This window comes from Rhipicephalus sanguineus, chromosome 1 (assembly GCF_013339695.2).
Source record: "Rhipicephalus sanguineus isolate Rsan-2018 chromosome 1, BIME_Rsan_1.4, whole genome shotgun sequence".
NCBI classification, from domain to species: domain Eukaryota; kingdom Metazoa; phylum Arthropoda; class Arachnida; order Ixodida; family Ixodidae; genus Rhipicephalus; species Rhipicephalus sanguineus.
In genome coordinates this window covers 180,908,053-180,929,762 of record NC_051176.1, presented here as the reverse complement: position 1 = coordinate 180,929,762, position 21,710 = coordinate 180,908,053, and the positions used below count along the sequence as shown (strand labels likewise).

At 43.8% G+C, this 21,710-nt stretch overlaps 1 long non-coding RNA gene across 1 annotated transcript in view; it reads left to right on the top strand.

Moving 5' to 3' along the window:
* The window catches only part of LOC125759391 (uncharacterized), a 37,006-nt gene extending 17,944 nt beyond the window's left edge, over window positions 1–19,062 (top strand). Inside the window, exon 3 of the long non-coding RNA XR_007417007.1 lies at window positions 18,973–19,062. This is a non-coding gene — a long non-coding RNA (uncharacterized LOC125759391). The remainder of the gene's footprint in view (window positions 1–18,972) is intronic.
* Window positions 19,063–21,710: the final 2,648 nt, after the last annotated feature.

Genomic DNA, 21,710 nt, shown 5'->3' with positions numbered 1-21,710 from the left:
GCAACCGAAACTTTACAGTGAAGAGATAACTGACTATCTGTAGCTGTTTCTGAACCTTGTTCGAATGCTCGCGCATGCGGTCATTAGCGCACCGCCCGTTGCCCGACATAGTAACGCCGCAGAAAGTGGAATCTTGTATACAACTTCTTGACAACATTCAACAAACTTCTGCCTGTGCTCTTAGTGCATCTTCTTTCATCTCTCTTCTCGGTTGACTTGCTGGCACAGGCTACCAAGCTTATTTTTGGCAGAAACAACAGCCTAAAACGCCTGCCCTGCTGACAACTTTCTTGAGATTGTGCGCTACTTTGTGCACGTACGGGATAACCGCAACAGTTTGCTTCGAGTTTGTCTCGGATTGCACAGCAGCTGAGCGCTTGTTTTTTAAAGCCTGCTACGAGGCTTTCGGCAATGTTAGTCAAAAGCGTTGCTGGAAAACCTGCGAGTTTCAGGCGTGCTACTTGTGAAAGAAACTTGCTTCAACTTGGTGGTCACAGGACCTGTCTAGCGCCGCCTTCCTGGAAGCTCTTTGCAATTCCGCGTTTTACATCTTCGAGTGTGCAGAGGAAAAAGGGAGAAGGCTATTTTGAGATCTGGGCGCATAACTCCAACATACATGGCTATTTGAGAACGAGAGTTCCAAGTCTAAGAAGCGCAGTTTGCTGTCTGAGGGATGCTCAGTGGTAAGTTCAAAAGAACTTAATTCGTGAGGAACACGTAAAAAATTGTAGCAGCAGCAGGCTGCGCGTCAGAACGGTTAGTGCTGTAAAAGATTAAAAGTCATCCACGTATCGCATCACCTTTACCGTGCTCGCCTTACTTAGCTTGCTCTCAAGATTGCGGTCATAGCTGGCTAATAAAATGTCACTAAGAACAGGGGCGATGCAAGAGCCTATGCCACACACCTTTCCGCTGTATAAAAAGCTTATCTTCCAAGCAGACGAAGGTGGATCGCATATAAAACTTTAAAAACTCTAAAAACCTGTCCACAGTGATTCCACTTGCGTTTTGAAACTTAAGAGCCCCATATTGTGTCAATACAGTTGCTAACTTCTGTACACTCATCTTCCTGAGGCAATGAATAATATGTCCTTGATATCCACGGAAAAGGCACGCACGCCCACTGGACACTCATCCCGGAGAAAGGCAGAGACAGTACCTGGCGTCCTTATGTAGGGGTCGTCGACATCAAGGAGGCACAAAAACTTTTGCAGAAACACTTCCACTTCTCGTTGCCAGGTTCCGCGCTCAGAAACAATGGCCCGGAACGGGCACTGTTCCTTGTGGGTCTTGGCGCTGAAGAAGGCCGAAAGACTGGTCTCTTTGCAGGCCTTTACGAAAAAGCCGGGCTTGCAAACACTGGCATCTTCCGTAAAGGCCTGCAAAAGAGACCAGCCTTTTGGCCTTCTTCAGCGCCAAGACCCACAAGGAACAGTGCCCGTTCCGGGCCATTGTTTCTGAGCGCGGAACCTGGCAACGATAAGTGGGAGTGTTTCTGCAAAGTTTTTGTGCCGCCTTGATGTCGACGACCCCTACCTCATAAGGACGCCAGGTACTGTCTGTGCCTTTGACCGCATGCGCGAGCATTTCGAACAAGGTTCAGAAACAAGCTACAGATAGTCAGTTATCTCTTCACTGTAACAGTTGCGGTTGCCATCCATCTGTTAACGATACCACTTTCTTGTCAAAATACCATGACGAGAGCGCGCGCCTCATTTCAGAAGCTTATCACATCTACAATAGCGGCGAGGCATGTGTAAGCCTCCCCTCGATTTTCCCTCCTTCCGAAGGAGATAGAATTCATGTCTCGTTGATCGCCTTGCTGCCTCTGCGCAGGCTGAGTTTTCTGTAATTTCATTACGATAGTGGTGAAGTATATTTATGCTGACTGAAGGAATAAAGCACATTTGGTTGTTAGTCAGCGCCGTGGTCTCGTGTCCTTTCTTGTCCCGTCTTTTTTAGCGCTATTTTTCACCCGTAACCAGTAAGGACGTTTTTATGAAATGTGCGACTCACACGAGATATTTCTATCAAGAACTTCCCCTGCAAGAGTTTGCGGGAGGAGGTAATGGAACCCTCCCTTAGCACCACCGCCCCCACTCACACCTCTTATCAATAAACATTGTGGTGGAGCATGAACGCTAGTGCGTTGAGGCACGTGTGAATAGATTTGAGTATAAATGTAAGCCGGTGTAAGGCTGATAGTAATGCCGATAGGTGAGTAGATAAGTCCATTGGTCGGCAATGAAGGGTGGAGATCGCTCAGACTCGCTCAATAAATGTATGTTGCGCTTAGGGCTCACTCGGACTCAAACTCACTAAAGTTTCCCTCAACCGGACTCACTTGGACTCAAACTCACCAACGTATTGCTCAGCCGGACTCACCCAGACTCAGACTCACGGCTTGATCTGAGTCTGAGTGAGTCGACTCATGAGTGAGTTTGCCGACCTATACAATCAGCAGGCGCACTGTTATTGAGGTGCTTTCTCACTGCCTGCTTGCTTCCCTTTCATTACGTGCATTGTCCACTCTAACCATCTTCCCCATTCAACGCACACTGTGCTAAACAGCATACGTAAAAAGTCATCTCAGTCATTTCTGAGTCGTTAATTTCGCTTCCAGCTATCATGTTTTCGGCGTAGCAGGTAACGTCTTCCTGTATCATCTTAACCTTTACCTCAGCATTTCAGCAGCCAGAAAATGTGCGGTGCGGCACGATTAAGCCATAAGTGGCCGAAGCTGCCCAATTTATGATGTTTTGTTGGCACTTTACTAAAGTGCTTTCCCACGTTGAGAACAGCAGACGTCACTGGTGACGCCAGACGGGCATTATCCTTAATTTTGACAAGGAGTCTGGCCCACAAATTAATTATCACACCCCAAAGCATTTAGACATCCTTGGTCATAAAATATGAAACCATGAGTAGTTAAGTGAGCAAATGTGTGCGGCGGTGTTCAGTATAAACGTTTCGACTTGGTCTAGCTGTTCACTACACGGGATGCATGCAGCCCATGGCTAGGTCTGAGTATTCTGTGCCGATTACTTACGCATCCGCAAAAAGAAGATTGCCGAGAAAAACAATTTTGTTGCGTCAATTTTCTTTCATTCCTGCTTTTGTTGTTGTTTTCCTCCAGAAGCTACTGCCATAGGGTGAGGATCTTCGCGACACCTGTGAGGTCTGCTAGCATTGCTTTACGCGCCTCAAGGAAAACCTGTCTACATCTATGAGAATTGCGATGAGGTAGTCGAGGCATTTCTTCAGGAAGAAGAAGCGATTGATATCTTGAACAGGTGCGCCCACCTTTCCTCTGATGCCTGTAGGTGAGGTTCTAGGCTGCAAACTACATACGCGTTAGCCCTTCAGAGGATGGCAGCAGCCCATTTTCGCACACACTAGACACAAATAAAATCTGAGAACACGTTTTTCTTGACAAGCTACGAGAGCGAAGTAGATTTACGCACAATGCAAGCTGATAACCACTGATCACACTAAGTGAGCACACACAGCAAGGGTCATTTTGGCCCGTTATATCTCGTGAACAAAGCAAATGAGGACATATGATATTAAAACTGTGTTTTCACTGACATAACCGCTCTTCGATAAAAAATTGTCGTTAATATTGAGACCGGTGTTTTCTTCATCTTATTTCTTGAAAATGGACCTTTTTTTAAAAAAAACTGGCTTCTCTAACTATTTTTTTTCTTCTTTTGCGCTGCCCGTAGGAAAACGATCTCCTATAGAAATGTTGGAAATGTTCTTTTCTACATTTGACATTGTTCTGAAGTTTCTGTGTGAAATAGAAAAGGCGCCAAGACGCATCAAACATAGCAAACTTCTTTGATTTGGGCTGTGTTTGGCATTTTTTCACATTTTTTCCTTTTGAGGACAGCATAAAAAAAGCATGGATGTAATTCACAGTAATGCATAATAAAACCAACAGAAAAAATTTCAACACAACATTTATACTGCGCGTTAAATTTGCCCGTGAAATCCAAAAATATTGTGATGAGCTAAAACAGGATGGCCACACGGCCACCTCCAAATAGTTTTTTGGCACGCTGGGAGCGTTTTTTGGAAATAATATTTTCGGTTCCGTGCACTTTGAATGTGGCCACATAACACATAAAAAACCCAGGCAAAACAAAAATATTGATTGGACAGGCATGTTCGATCTCTCGTGGAATCACCCTGAGGTAATTTTTGCATCTCTTTCAATGTAGTTGCACCATCAGTGTCCAAATGTGCCATTTAAAAAAAAAATGCTGCCCAGAATATCCCGTTAACTGGAGTTGTGGTTGTGCTGCCGTTACCTAGCTTAGTGCTCTCTTTACATACAGTATAAACATTCACCTTGAACATTACGGTTGGCTTTAGATGGATTGTGGCAGTTCAGAAAAATAAGTAAAATGAAGGTTGCAAATGCAGAGCTTAACTGCTAAGAAAGAATGCCTGAGTTCGCCTCTTCAAAATGGGAGCTGTTTCTTCTGCAGAAGTTTGGATGTCATGTTTTAAATTCTAAAAACCTCTTCTGCGACCTTGTGCAGGTCGATCTTGGCCCACGACTGTAAATGGAAAACCAAAAGTGTCGGTGGCGGTGTTCTCTGTCAGAGAAACAGCAAAAGTACTATCGCACAACGAAACATTGCACAACTGAAGCATCGCCTGTGCCTCATGCTGCTGTTTCATCAAAGATCAAGGTCATCGCCCTTGGAGGGACTTTATTCATGGCAGCGTGAGTGGCTGAATGGTCTTCTTTTCGTTCTGTCTTAGGCCGAATAATAGTATCCAAGTGCAACCTCGACAAAAAGCGCAATGGTGACAATGACGTCGTCCACTTACAAGTGCACGCCTCAGTTTTTACACAGGAATGTCAGCAGCCTCAACGTCATCCGGAAATCCAGTCTTGCTGCTCAAGCAGAAGGAAGGAAAAAGAGAGACAGGATAGAGAGTGGCCTTTTTTCTTCTTTCTGCTTGTGCAGCAAGACCAGAATTTAGTATGAACCAGCTAATCTGCAAAGAAGTATTGTCTCAACATTATATTTGCACAGTACACATAATGAGGTCTTGCTTATGCTGGCACGTAAGAAATTGGAGCGTTTTACTTCTGTCAGGCAACGGGAAGCTGGGAGGGCGTAAACAAATGGTGCTCCACAGTTTTCATGAATTCAGGAGTGTAACTGTTCATCGACAAGTTCTTTTGGTTTTTTCTACAATAGGAAGTCAGGTCTTCAGGTTTCATGCAAATACGTCTGTAACGGTTCAATAGGGAGGCAACTACTGGCCTTTCACAAGTGTTTGGAAGAACAACATTATGTTCAGGTACTGGGCAATGCATACTCTTTCTGGGAACATTGAAAGAGAGTGCTCCATTATTCCTGTTTACCAATACATTCAAAAAAGGTAGTTCCCAGTCTGCCTCCATCTCCACCATGAACTGAAAGAAATCTACTTGATAGATTAGATGCATTTGGAAGCTTCCAAAGCAGAGCGATTAATCACACACACAAAAAAAGATAATATTCATAGCACACAAAAATAATTGGTTTTGGGCTGAAAGAAGCAATGGAATTATATTCCAGCCACTGCATTGTCAGATTCGTGGTGTGCCTTGGACTTGCACTTAACATGGGCTTTTCGAAACACACGTAGTTATTGCCCAGGGAAAAACTGAGGAGCCTCTTCAAGGCGTAAACATCAATTTGAGACCTTTCTTGTAGGGCTGGATGAGCGTTGACAGCAGCAGTACGCACTTCAATGGTCATGTCAATGATAATATAAGTAACCAGAACTGTATACTTCCATGCCCACTGACATTGTTGTTGATGTGAAAGTCCACAACTCGCCAATGGGTGACTGTCACAGTGGCTGCAAAATCACGCCCTCACTTCTTTCAGCCCAACAAACAAACATTTCAGCCAAGCATTTTTGTGTGTTATGTACTATCTGCATCAAATGAAACCCGAACAGCGGCAAGCCTTCGCAATGGTATAGTGCGCGCCGTCCAGTTATCACCATGGATGGGCGCGCGCATGCGCAGTGCGGCCAAACCGGATGCACGCGCCTGTCAATGGTAATGACAGGACGGCGCGCACTGTACCATTGTGAAGGCTTGCCGCTGTTTGGGTTTCATTTGACGCAGATAGTACATTATTGTCTTTGCCTGATTAAGTGCGCTGCTCTGAAAGCTTTCACACCCATTTAACTCTTTCCCTGGAGAGTTTTTTTTTGGCCAAAATCGATACAAAAATACCCATATTTTTTATTTGGCTGGTTGATTCTAAGTGTCTTGAAACAACTAAAAAAATTATTCAAGGACACTTTATTAGCATTATACATGCGACATATTTTTTGTATGTTATAAAATATGCAGATGATTGGCTTCACCGCACTGCACCACGGAAAGCACCCTAACATCTCCAGCCTTCAGTGCAGAAAATGTCTCTTTGAAATTTGAAATGTAAAGCGCAATTGGACTAGCGAGTCCTTGAAAACAAACCTTTAACGTGCTGGTAGGCGTTTGGTTACATCTAATGGCGTCCTCTGTCGACGTATTGACGCACGATCGTCATCCGAATCCAGCAGTTTAGAGAAACTATGCTGCTTTTTGTAGTCACTGCCGCATTCACAGGAGAACTGTAATTCTTCATTTCACAACACTTCGGCAAACAAGCACTTTTTTTTTTTGAATGGAGCTGTTGCAAGCAAGCACGCACCTCTTGCACACAGTGGAGGATGCCATTTTCTAATTCCAGTTGCCAGAATCAAGCCCTTCCTTGACTAAAATGCATGTTTTGAGCGTGTTTTTAAATTTTTTACTGTGCCATCTGTTGAAGCCAAAGAGAAGACAGCTAATTGAATCAGGGTAGCTTAACTGCGGCGCCTTCAAATGCTTGTTTCAGGGTGGACGAGCCTAGCTCGTCTTTGGTGTGAGCGGTACGGTACAAATTGTGTGGAGGAGCTCAGCTCATCTTTGGTAAGGAAAGGGTTAAACCATCGGGTAGATTCCAGTAAATTCACAATAGAGATGGAGCAGATTAGAAATTAACATTCTTTTGGATGAGTTGGCAAACAGGAACAACAGAACACTGCATTCCTTCAGTGTTTACAGAAAGGATACACAGGGACTGGTACCTGAGCTTAATGTCTGCCCATCTGTGCATGATGTCTGCATTTGCCAGAGGTCAGCAGTTGCCCCTCTTGGACCGTTTACAGTCGCATTTGCACGAAACCTGAAGACCTGACTTCCTAAATGTACAAAACTCAAAAGTACTTTTCGACAAATAGTTCCACTCTTGAGTACATGAAAACTGTGGAACACTGTTTGTCCAAACCCTCCCGGCCTGCCAGTATCCGACAGAAGTAATGCGCTTCTTACATGCCAGGGTAAGTGAGACCTCATGACGCGTACAGTGTAATTATGATGTTGGGGCTGCTAACCTTCCTGCGTACAAACTTGGGCAAGGGCTCATATGGGGAAAAGACAAGCTGCCAAAAGAAGTCCTTATAGGCATTTTCTGCAAGATTCCCTGAGCAGACTGGGCGAGTGTCTACACCAGGGAGACTTACACAGCAGCTGCACCAACTTCATAACAATATCGATAAGAAAAAGATGACGGAGCATGCAAGAAACAACTGAGCACAATACAGACTGGGTGAATTGTATATAGTACAATTGGCCAGTAAAGAAAATGGAAGTCATGTTTGTATCTGAAATCCTTTGAGATACAAGCGCTTTTCTGTTGTACTTTCTTCCATTATGATCAATGCAATTGTGTTGCCCTGTTTTGCTGGTGCCCTTGAAGGCTGTGCACATATGAGCTTAGAAGCTCCCATGATTCCAAGTCTCTTCATGGGATTAATTTTAGTGTCAGTTTCACCGGCATTGTTGAACTTGATGCGGTAATCGTGTTTCTCACAATAATGGTTGAGAGCATCGCGCTCTGAACAACACCCACTTTGGAGGATTGGCTTAAGAAGCGGATAGGCTAACAGAAATGGACTTATATAATTTGTGTGATTGTTGAAAAAAAGTTAGAATAATAAGTATGAATTAATAATGGTTATTTCAAAATTTAGATCAAAATGAAGGGACAAGGGGGCAGCACTAGAATGAATACAAAGGACAAGAAGACAGGACATGCGCTGTGTCCTGTCTTCTCGTCCTTTGCATTCGTCCTAGCACTGCCCCCTTGTCCCTTCATTATGAACCCAAACCAACTCGCCTACCTATTTGTGATTCTGTTAGATCAGAATCTTGATTCAGTAAAAGATTAATTGAATTTTAACTAAAAGAACCATAATAATCTAATTAATGCTGAAGGGCCTCAAAACCAGCTTCACTATTTTTAACATTTCAAGTAAATGTGTGCCTCGAGTTCAAATTTTTGCAACGATAAACAATGCCAAACATAGCCACGGAATAAAAAACAATCTTGTGCTCCTCTTTGGGCCTTTCGGTATCCCCAGAGTTGGTAGTGACGTGACCAGAAAATCTGGTCATGTCAGCAGCTGAGAGAACCTGTTTGTCTGCCTGCAGGTATGCATATTCGCGGCTTGTCCTTCTCGCACGGTGAGGAGAAATACTTGCCCAGGAGGAGAGATAAGTTAACGAATGGAGTGTAGCGCATGAAAGAGTGAAACGAGGGAGGGCTGCATTTTGATCATCATACGCATGTAACTCCGCTAATAGAGCAGCATTTCAAAAAATTCTCGCGGCCACATGTTCACTGTAGTAAGGCAGAGTGACCGTGACTGGTATGCAGGAAACACGACTCGTGTAAAGGAAGTGAGGAAATTTGAAGTAATGCACGTTGAAGCAGAATATCTTAGGAAAAAAATTGCTAGTCATTTGATATATACAGCTACACAGGTTATTGTATGCTATGCGTAAAGAACACTTCCAGGTTTAACAAAATAATTCAAGCATCCTTATCACTTTGTTAGATCGAGTTTTCACTGTAATCACTCAGTTCTTCTGTACCTGTTACATTCATAATATGAAAGTTAGCGAAAGTTAGTTTGCCTAAAATAACCTTCCTCATTCTTGTTTTCAATTGGGAAAAGTTTATTACCTGTTACAGGGAACAGAGTAAGGCACAAGGATGTCTTGTGGGCTAAGCAGGCATATAGATGACTGTCCAATCTAGCATGCAAGAACAACTGATTTATTCTCTCGAGGTGTTTTCTCAAGGAGCCTTAGCAATACACAGGGCCGCAACCAAATGGAGCTGAAAAGCAAGACGATGGCTCCACAAAATATGACACCCCCCGGTCCCCTTAGAGAAAATAATGCAAATGAAAAAAATGTACATGTTTGCTGTTGGGACATACAGAGGTGATGTTCTAAAACAGATGGTTCTGGCACCCACTTGTTTTTAACACACCCTAATTCAACATAAACCAGTTTTAAGCTGGGAAAAAATGCAGCATATGCCTCCTATTTTTAAACCAGAAAAGAATGCAGCACACAGAGTTTATGACTTGACATATCCTGGTACGTAATATTTATTTTCACCATTCTCACACATGAACTGCATGCTTTTTAAATAAGTCTGCAGCTATCATGCCTCAACTTCACCAATTCAACCTTTGATGCATGCAATATTCAGAATATGAAGGACACATTTCATGATCTGTTGTGGCAAAATTTTATACCTAAAGCTTTTTAAATGAGCTTTCCTATTAAACCAGCACATTACTGTCGCCACTCTTTATACATTACATGGGAACTGTTTGGTCACCACCTTGTTGATTGCTTTACTGCTTTTGTGAGTGCTACAGACACAGTTTTGGTCGAGTAGTGAATTGTAATGCGTGTGGAATTTTCAGACCTGTTTGCTCGAAGAGATGCTGCACACTGTAGCTGAGTAACTATGCTACTCATGTTATTTACATTCTGCTTAAATATCAGTGCTTGAAATGTGATAAGCATGTTATATCTGTTAGGGCTCTAACCACTTTTTGCAGGTTGCACAGCCAGCTCATAACTGTTCCGTTGGCAATAGATTTCAGTATTTGTGTCCTGTGTGAAAATTTCGTCTAAAATAAAATTCACTTTTGCTTTATTTCAGATGGTTCGAGTTCCACACGGAGAATCCTGAAGCTAATTCTTCCAAGGCAGAGCGGGACATGCTGAAAGTTATCAGAAGGCCGAAAGAATAAATCGGTGGTTCATCTGCATGTACAACCATCGTCAAGTGTTATCATGTACTGTTTTTTGCAGCTGCGTAATATTAAACAGTCCGAGTCTGCCCCAGCAGCCCATATGGGGAACAGATGTTTTGATTAAGACTTCTTTTATGATGTCTCTGAAAGTAAGGCAGTATGCATTCAATGAATTCGAATTATTTCATAAACATGGCTTCATGTGGTTGGATAAACCAGTTGCATAAATTGATGTGATATTTCCAGGAATGACAAGTTCCCTGTGAGATTCACACACTAGTTTTCTCACGCAATTGACTAGGTGGCAGTGTAAGGTATCTAATAGAAATAGTGATAGGAACCACCACAGTTCTCGAAGTGGCTGACACCAACAAACTTTCCATAAGTACCAGTGAAACATGGCTTATTATTTGATGGCAACACTGTTCCTCAGATGTGCACCGTAGAGTAGCTCTAGGTCCCTGTCTTTATATGTTTAATATGCTACACTGCTGTGATGAGTGAGTGTAAGACCGGTACGACGGTGCGGTGTACTCGGTGCTGTGCTGTGGTGTCGCGAGTGCTGCAAACGCGGTGGTGTGACACGACAGAGGCACCACACAACAGACACGTGCGGCGCGTTGAAAAGGACGACGTCGGCGGGGAATGGCACGTGTAAGCAGACGAGGGAAATCGGCCGAGAACCAATGAGATGGTGGCACGGCAGACGGAGGAAGAGGACGACGGGCTCGAATGCGGGCGGTTATGCAGGTTTAGTGTTGTCAGATTGTTTTAATTGAGGCAAGGCCTCTGACCGGGAAAGGAAGAAGCCATTTTAAATGCACAGGAAAAAATTAACTTTATAACACACAAAGGAAAGAAGAGAAAAAGGAAAAAAAAACACACAACAACACCTAATAGAGTCAAGCTATGCCTAAACTAACATCATGGTGTCCGGGGCTATGAAATGTATCTACGTTTCAGGGGACGTTCGAAAAAACCAATGTCACCGGTTCTTGAGTCGCTGATGGTGGCTCGGGCGGCGGAGTCGTCGCTGACACGACGGCGATGGCGCTCGTGGAGCGGACGATGTGCCGAGTCGGCGCTGAGGTTACAGATGGGAGCTGCCTTGGCAAAGCGGCCGGCCACCTTCCTGCCCACGTATCGAGCGTGGAATCTGGCGGCAGGCACCCGGGCTCGTCCCGTGGCTAGCAACTGGCAGCAGGAGTCCTCTCGGCAACCGGGACAGTGAGTTCTGCGTTCCACGGTGGCTCAGCTGCCCGGATCCGCTGCTCGGACGATGGGAACGCCCCGTTTCCAGGCTTGTCCGTCTCCGAGGACGTCTTGAGGCAGACGCTGTCGGGCCCTTTGTGCTCGAGTCCGAAACCCGACGGCACAGACCCTGACACCAGCGTCTCGTCCGAGCTGTCCGAGTCAGACCGCCCGCATTCGAGCCCGTCGTCCTCTTCCTCCGTCTGCCGTGCCACCATCTCATTGGTTCTCGGCCGATTTCCCTCGTCTGCTTACACGTGCCATTCCCCGCCGACGTCGTCCTTTTCAACGCGCCGCACGTGTCTGTTGTGTGGTGCCTCTGTCGTGTCACACCACCGCGTTTGCAGCACTCGCGACACCACAGCACAGCACCGAGTACACCGCACCGTCGTACCGGTCTTACACTCACTCATCACAACTGCCCAGGTGCGGCAATATATGACACCCAAAATATTGATACGGGGTTGTTTTGGTATATACAATGTATATTTACAAAGAAGAATTGGTAGACGAGTCAAGCTGGCTGACCAGCACACTCGCGCGCCAGTCGGGCTGTCCAGCACTTCGTCTTCCTTCACTTCATCTCCGTAACAATATCACGACGGTAAATCGTGCTGTCTCTGTGTGTTCGTCCATCGTCTTTTCCGCTGTTATTTTATGATTACGACCCAAAATATAAAAAGCTGATATATGGGCATATAAAAATTTGCCAGATATGGCCATATATGACATTATATAGGGATCCCATATATGGGTATATTAAAAATTGGGCAGATATGGACTTATATGGCCATATAAGGCCATATATGAGAGCCCATATATGGGTATATTAAAAATTGGGCAGATATGGACTTATATGGCCATATAAGTCCATATCTGCCCAATTTTTAATATACCCATATATGGCTTTTTTTATATAAGTCCATATATGGGATTTTTGTAAGGGTCCGCTAATTAAAAAGCTAATTAATTTATTTTGTTTAATTATGGCGTAATTGGTGTGTCTAGTCATTTCAAGATGTCTCCCACCACAGAAAAAGTAATTATGAAGGCAGCGAGCAAATGCTTCAGTTCCCTTATTTTTGGCGATTTTTGGACACATTTACATTCATATTTGCATCCATATATGGGAGTATACAGCAATATATGAGCCTTTATATGCATATAAATACACTCATATATGGGATTATATAGCCTTATAAGTGCCCTTATATGCATATCAGTAAAGCCATATATGGCAGTACATGACCTTATGTGAAGCCGTATATGGCAGGTTATGGCAGTATATGGACTTATATGAACACTTTTATATAATTATATAAATTCATATATGGCCATATATGACTTTATATGTCCCCTTATTTGATCATATACGTCCGTATATAAAACATATATGGGCCATATCTGGCATTTTCGTAAGGGCAGGCCTGCCTGACATTTTTATGCCCTGATTGCCGACTACCAAAGCGGATACAAGCAAGAAGTGATAGCGGCGACAGCAATAGAATTCGGGCACAAGCCTCCAACATGGCGCCGAATCGTTAGCTTCGTCAAACCTCCAACAGATGGCAGCAATTTTGCATAAGGTCTATTGATATACAGCATATACTGGCCTTTAGCTTAGGAGTGAGAAACGTACCTTCTGCACTTCAGTGCAATGCATATTATTTAGTTTGCATTCCTTGAACATGGAACGTCGAATAGTTTGTATTGTTGAGCTTGTAATCTTTGAACATGGGATGTCGCCAGAGCCAACGTTTTGAAACTTGGAGTTGTCTTCATAAAGGGAGCAACTGTTAATTCTTGATGTTGCCATCTTGATGAAGGCAAGTCTACTCGTACAAGAGTTGGCTGCAGTGACATACCGTTTGAAGATTTTTTTCGTCTCTTCAGCCTCCTCCATCTTCCATCGAACATCTGTGTTGTTTGTGCTGCCATGAAACTGTGGTGAAACTGTGTGGTGCTGCCATGAAAAAAAAATGGGCGTGCGCAGGCACAGCTCCATCGAAGAAAAATAATTATTTCTTTGTTAAAGATAGTGAAGGCACACTAATGCAGTCTCAGCCAAGATTATTAATAGTTGCCGACTCAATTTTAATGTAGTAGTTTCGTTGCTGTGCATACGCACGATGAAACTCTCATCAAAAAGTGGGAAGCAACCAGACATGCTCCAGTGTTCAGCTAACCAGTCATCACTGCCTTTCTTTATGTTTCAGTCTTCCCTGAGCCTTTCTTTGATACACTGCCCCATTTGCCCCACATAATGCTTATCCCATCATCTGATAAACGATGCCTTCCTTACAGAGCACATAATGTGTCCTGGGATTCCTATTGCAGCCAAGTGAGTGTCTGGGTTGCAACCTTTTCATAGTTTAGCACGCTTATGTGAGGCCGTGAACACTATGCTGATGATTGCCCGAGCACCAACCGTTCTTATATTGTCGGATATTCCGTGCAGGTATGACATAGTGGCAAACATATTTTGGCCATCACGATTAGCCATTTCTTTGGCCTGGCAGCTGGAAGGTGTTTGTTTAGTAGGGCTTCTGCAGCCAATACAGCAAGGGGAGCAGGATATCCTGCTTGCATCCAGCGAGTTCTTGAAATCAAGCCTCGTCCACAAGAAATAGGAACATGATTATTTAGTACAATATGCAAGCACATAAGTTTTTAAATGTTTTAGATATGAGGATGACTGCGTCTTTCTTTATTAAATACCACAAAGGTTCTTTCGAATCTGAAGCCACTAACATATTAACACTGGCACATGATTACTAACACCCACTGGTGCTTACCCACGAGCATCCGGGCAAGGATTGTACCATATCAGGTTCCTGAATGTACAATTTCATTTGCATAAAATGTGCATGAGCTAGTTATACGAACTGACGGGAAACAAGCCATTGCTGCCTCTTAGTTTCTCCCACTCAGTAATGGTAGAAAGGTGCATTGTCTGACACTGCTTGGACAGTGGCGTAGCGAGGGGGTAGCAGACCGGGCCCATGCCCCCACTCGCCCTCTTCCCCGAAATAAATTTCTGCCTATGCCACTGTGGCTCGCTAACGCAGTAAAATTTCTGTTCCTATTACTTGTGGACAAGCCTTAATTTCCAAAGAACTCCCCTGACACAAGCAGGATATCCTGTTCACCTTGCTGTATCGTTTGCATATGCCCTACCCAGAAAACCACCTTCCAGTTGCCAAGCCAAAAAAAAAGCCAAATCTTGATGGCCGAAAAATGTTTGCCACGATGCCATATCTGCACGGAATATTCAACAATACAAAAACGGTTGGTGCTCGGGATCATCAGCATAATGTTCATGGCCTCAAATAAGCATGCTAAACTATGGAAAAGCAGCAACCCAGATACTCAGAGGAGAGGCTTGGCTGCAATAAGAATCACAGGACACGTTACGTGCCCTGCATATAAGGTACCGTTTATCAGATACTCCTATCATGGAGTAAGCATTATAGAGGGCAAATGGGGCAACATCTCAAGGAAAGATTCAGGGAACATTGCAACAATGTAAAGAAACGCAGCGATTGCCTGTTTGCCAAACAGTAAAGAAACTATACTACATTGATTATTGAGTAAGCAAGTATAATCTTGGCCGAGATTGCGTTAGTGTGTCATTAGACTACTTGTCAAAGAAATAACTATTTTTCCTGGACGCAGCTGTGCCTGCGCATGTTGAAGTTTTTCTTTTTAAATTATAAATATGTGTGATCTGAGTCCAAAAAACACTTAAAAGATAGCGCCTATCTGTGTCCCTTCTTGTCCTGTCTTCACTACTCTCTGCAATAAACTTAATGGTTAAAAGGGAGCCGTCCGGCGACATAACAGCTTGTCACTTTCAGTGGGTTAGTAGGCCTTGAGGCGCTCCACGTTGACTATGTCGCGCCCTCGACGGCGCATGTCCAAAGCTGGTTCGATGGGTTCGATCAGGTAGTTGACCGGTGATGTGCGCTCGATGACCCGGTAGGGGCCTTCGTATTTCGGCAGTAGTTTTGAAGAGAGGCCAGTTGCAGTAGTAGGGACCGAGAGCCATATGAGCACTCCGGCGACTAACGTGGACTCAGAAGTGGTGGTGCCACCGCGAAGGCTCTTCTGCCGCTCTTGTTCGTGCGTTGTAAAGGTCTTTGCAAGCTTGCGACACTCTTCAGCAAGCCTGGCTGTGTCAGAAATAGGCGCACACTCAGATGGATCTGGCTTGTAGGGTAGTATCGTGTCAATGGTGTGCGACGGGTGCCTTCCGTACAACAGGAAGAAGGGTGAAAAACAAGTAGTGCTTTGAGGGGCGGTATTATAGGCGTAGGTGACGAAGGGCAGAATGGCATCCCAATTTGTGTGATCGGCGGCGACATACATTGAGAGCATGTCGCCGAGCGTGTGGTTAAAGTGTTCGGTTAGGCCATTCGTCTGCGGGTTGTAAGCAGTAGTTTTGCGGTGAACAGCATGGCACTCTTTGAGAATGGCTTCGACGACTTCCGACAAGAAGACACGGCCTCGATCGCTGAGAAGCTTCTAGGGTGGACCGTGACGCAGCATGAATCGGTGTAGCAGGAAGGAGGCAACATCGCACGCTGTAGCCGCTGTGAGGGCAGCGGTTTCGGCAGATCGCGTTAGATGGTCAACGGCGATGATGGCCCAACGGTTACCAGCCGAGGTCAGAGGAAGTGGTCCATACAAATCGATGCCCACGCGCCCAAACGGATGGTTAGGGCAATGTAATGGTTGTAGACCGACTGGTGACACGTGCGTTGAAGGTTTTCGGTGTTGGCAATCGAGGCAGGAGCGGACGAACTTCTGCACGTAACGGTACATCCCTCGCCAGAAGTATCGTTGTCGAATGCGGTGGTAAGTTTTGGATACCCCAGAGTGCGCGCATTGCGGATCAGAGTGGAAGGTCTCGCATATTTCAGCACGCAGACTTCGGGGTATCACAAGTAGCCACTGGCGGCCGTTGGCGTTGTAATTGCGTCGGTGCAGTAGGTTGTCACGAATGGCGAAATTGTGGGCTTGACGACGCAACGGGCGAGTGGTTGGTGTTGCCGACGGATCAGTGAGCAAGTCTATCAGCGAGGTGATCCATTTATCCTTGCGCTGCTCGGTAGTGATGGTGTGAACGTCGATGGAAGAAACAGCAATGTGAGATACTGAGCAGGAGGCATTGGCGTCAGGCAAGGGGGAGCGCGAGAGGGCGTCGGCATCAGCATGCTGGCGTCCGTTGCGGTACAGCACGCGGATGTCGTAGTCTTGCAGGCGAAGTGCCCAGCGGGCGAGACGGCCCAAGGGATCCTTCAATGATGACAGCCAGCATAGTGCATGATGATCGGTGACGACATCAAATGGGCGACCATACAAATAATACATGAAAATTTACTACTTTGAAAATTATTAGAGAAATACAAATGCACAGGTTCATTATTCATATAAAGGCCTATTCATACAGCAAATATGAACAAACTAAGATGTTCACAGAAGTAACGATAGCGTCCCAAATTTGACTAATTTTCACTAACGCAGCGTTTGTCGTGAATTTTTAAAAATGCATAATTTGCTCAGAATTCCATGAAATTATAAGAGCTATTTCTTCTTCACTTCTACTTATGCTAAATAGAAAGATATTTGTAATGTATAGCTTCAGTAGCTGCCAGCATGGTTGCGAATTTACGAAAACGCACTCTTCGTAAGATGGTCGTCGTCAACCGGCGACGCTCGTCGAATTTTCCTGTGTTGAAAAAAATTTTTATGTGAAAACAAATTGCGATTTCGTGCTGTGCAGTCATATGTGCACAACATACAAAATTATCAGGAAAATCGGAAACATCAAGTATACACCTTTTTTTTATCTTTCGTGGAATCGACCATTGTAAATGATGTTATCTCTGTGAAAACACTTGGGTTCAGGTGATATCTTAAGTATCTGCGTGATTTCTAGAAAAGTTAGTCGTGAGTTCAGCACTGCTATGTGCTCTTTTCTTGAGTAGCTGTGCTATCCTGTCAAGATGTTTAACAAGTAACAACGCACTTGAATGTGGATTCTTCTTTGTGGCAAAAGAGCGCAGACAACGGGACGAAGAACATACAGGGCACAGAGCTGACTATCAACTGATTTCCTTATTGGAAAGTCTGAGAATCTGTAGGCAGGCGAGCAAAAATCGAAAAATGGCACAAATGCTATCAAGTGACTCGGCCGCCCGGCTTTTTTTTTTGGATAGGGTTTACAAGATGCGGCAGAAGCCGATTTCATTAAAACATAAACACAAGCAAAAAATGGCAAAAAAGAACAATGACATGGTGGTCAATACCAAACTGATTAAAACCGCTAAAAGTCTGACATTCATAAATCAACAAAAACGAAGAACCAGGGTCTGAAAAAAAAAGGTTTTTAAGCAAGTGACAGCAAGGCTAGAAAACTGCAACCACTAACAATAAAACAGAAAACAAAACAAGAAAACAAAACATGTGACAACAAGCTTAGTGATCACAATTGAGGCTCATGGCAGCTAATTTCTTCGTCAAATAGTGCTAGTGATAGCGCGCTAACGCAAGCTGCTCCCCTTTTGTGAATTATGTGCGCCTCACAAATTTTGTGAGCACATTACTCCCGATATTTCAGTGAGAACTTGCACATTGTCAAGCAATGGGGAGCAGCCGCATGATGTACAATGCCAGGTTCCTGCCTGTTGTTGCTTTTAAAGATTTGGCATGTTCACGCATTTTGTAATTTATGCATCGTCCGGTTTGTCCTACATATGATTTTCCTGCATGATAATGGAATGTCATAAACGACGTTCTTCACGCATTCAATGAAATGATTTCTGTGCTTCTTGTCACAGCAAAAGGATACTGTTTCATCCCTGTTAACTAGCCTGCATAGGGAGGCCAGATGGTTTGGGATGGAGCACAAAACTCTTATGCCTACTCTGCCTGCAGTCTTCTTCAACCTATGAGAGAAACCGTGAATGTAGGGAACGTCAGCCAAGGGAGAGCGAGTGTGCTTGTTTGGCCTGTTATTTCTGGTCGTTCTAAGAGTGACGAGCATCTTTTCAGCTAGGGAGCTCAAAAGAGCACTAGGGAACCCCGCGCTCCTCGAGCGTTCCACTTGAATCGTAAAACTTGTTTCCGTCCACTGAGGGCATGATCGGATGAGGGCGTTTCTCATGGCAGAATAGCCTATTCCTGGAGTCATCCAGGAGTCATGCATGGAGTACCATTTGAGTAGCGAAAGGATGCTGTTATGCAACGTTACATCAAAGAAGCTGACCGAGCTAATTGGCCTGTATATGATAGCTGGCCTATCTATGACACCACAGCCCTCAGAAGTGCTGTATAGCGGTTTGTTTTCTTATGTTTTTGATCAAAGCAGCATTAAGCCAAGGCTATGGGGTTGGGCATTGAATACACGTGGATTATTCAAGTAAAATGGTAAAAATGATATCACTATTTCGAAACAGAAAGTCATCAATCATAAATTGCAGCATCTGTTGATGTGTTGCGCTAAGCTGTTCGCTTCAATGCCAAACTACATTTTCACACTCTCTCTTGCAGGTTTCAAATACAGCAACTGTACCACCACAACAGTGCAGCACAGGAGAGCCTATCGTCAGTGCCGCGTCGAGAAATTAAATAAAAAAGCACTTACTCCTGGAAACTTCTCGTATCATCTTATTGGTTTGTTTGTGATTATAAAACTGCACTTTCATGGGAATTGAATCAACTAGCCCCATTTATTGTCCCATTGAAACTAAATAAATTGACAATGTAGAGCTTGTTTCCAAATGCCTGCATCATAGGCCTACAAGATTACTTATTGGCTTCAAAATACTCTTACATGTAAAGAACGCTGTTGATATAGTCATTGCTGGAAATGTTCTGCTGATATTTTTGTTACAATCCTCTAAAGCCTACACACTTTCGTATTGTTAACCACAAAAAGATTTATTGACCTGTGTGCAGCAAACATGCTGTTGCAGGCATAAGGCTGCAATACGCTGAAACTCATACATCAGAATTCTACACACTAACAGCAGCCAATTCCTTGTAGACCCTCATTAGGTGTGCATGAGAAAGCGCATTAGACTGGCATAAGGCAGTCTAATAATTCTGATGTCTAAATACATTAGTCTCTTCATTGAAAGGCATTAAATTTTTTCATAAGGGATATACTTCTGTGAGATTAGCTGATGCATGCTCCTTGTGTTAAGTAAGATGCAATTTTTCTAGTTCATGAAGTTGACTGACGTTATCAAATGATGTAGCAAATTTTCATCAATAGTTGCTGCAAATAGCTAACATGCACGGTGGAAATTTGCTAACTTACAAATACTATTTTCCTGCATTTAGTAACTAAGTAATAACCGTCGTGGTAGTAATGTTACTAGCTTAGCTTACTACCTTCCAATAAGTAGTAACAGGAACTAGTAACTGTCATGGTAGTAAATTTACTAACTTTCTGTTACTACCTTTGGTATGTAATAGCTGCAGGTAGTAAATGACATGGTAGTAACTTTACTACCTTGCCGTTTACTACCTGCAGTTACTACTTAGGTAGTGAATGTTGTGACAGCAATTTACTACCTCAAAGTTAGTAAGTAGCACTACCTTTTCTTTTAAGAGTGTAGAATGATGTGTCTTGTAGTTAATATTGTTTGGGACACAATTGCAAGGAAAGTGCACACGTTCAAAGCCAAATTGCTAAGGTAGCTTGCTAGAAAATAACAAGTGGACTGCCCCCTTATTTGTTTTGAAAGGATAAGTTCATGAGATTCAATTAGCTTAATCTAATCCAATAGCAGCTTTGAAAACCACTTCAGAGAAACTACTGCCGAGATCCTTTAGGGGGCCATTATGTGCACAGGTGCTGAAGTGGAACACGTGGAGGTTGAAAATTGAGCAATAAAGAATATGGCATGTATTTTAGGGTGATTTTATTTTTACCTTCGTTATTTTGTTCACACAATGCCCTATTACTCCAACAAGAGAGCATATAGGTGAAGAACCCTTGCAATGCATCCTATTGTATATGTAGTGATGCGTGTGCTCTGCAGGTGAGAAAGACAATGGGGACATCAATGAACATCAATGTCTAGTGGGTCTTTGGGATTTTGCCGAAGACATCATGTTTGTCCATGATGAACCGGCAGTGCAACCACACACGGACATAGGAAAGAAGGCACATAACACAGTGCTGTGTTTCGTGTACCTTTCCTCTGTGTGTGGTTGTGCTGCTGGTTCATCATGAAGGACAACCAACTAGCCCAAGTTTCAGTCTTGCTAGACATGTTTGTGCCTGCTATTTTTTTTTGTGTCAACAAGCTGTCCTCCTACTCTTGTAGAACTTCTCACTGTCTTGTGTTTGCGTTGTAGCGTGACAATATTCTCTATATTTTCTCTCATGGCTCTACATTTCATTGTTCTGCTCAGTATGCAGCTGCGCAGCAGCATAACATGTTCCTTCATTCACTTAGTGCACTAAATACTGGCATGGGTACTCGAAGAAATGGCACAAAATGTAACAACAATTAGCGGTGCCAGATGGAACACCTAAATGCCACAGTTCTACAGTAATGGGTGAAGGGAAGGGCTTGAAGCAGAGAATGGAAATAAGGGACCCATGCATACATAATTAAGTGCCAGGCTGGCACAGTGATGGATTTGGACTCGATGCCTGACTAACTTATTGCAAATATATGTCTCAACACTGCAAGGGAAAGGTCATGTTTTGAAATGGTACCAGAAAAATAACAAATACATTTCAGGTCTCAACATTTAGTGAAGGACAAATCTTGTACTATATGCAAATACCCTTTATGTGGCACAATGTCTGACAGATGGTGTGCCGTGGTAACTGCCACGGAAGGGGGCTGCACGTAAAGGATAATATTGAAGAATTGATCGCTGGGCAAGTTGGTAATCCATGACTACAAAGAACTGCGCGAAATAAACTGGCACAAGGAAGACGCTTGTCCGTGCGTCTCCTTGTGCCAGTTTATTTCACGCAGTTCTTCGTAAAAAAGAATAATAGCTGCACATTTAGACGTGTATGTCTGCATGCTTATGTGAGCGCTATATGAGCTGCTAATTCTGAAAAAAAAGCTGCAACACTTGCGCTTGAACTACTACAGAATGTTATTGTGTATAGCTAGTGTTGGTACTGGCAATAAATCTTGGATTCTCAAGCACAGTTTGTATTAGCTGCTGTACCAGCCAAAGCTAAGGATGTTGCATGACAGCTTATATTTAAATAAAGGTGCACGTAAAGCTACATGGTATGGAACAGGGGCGTA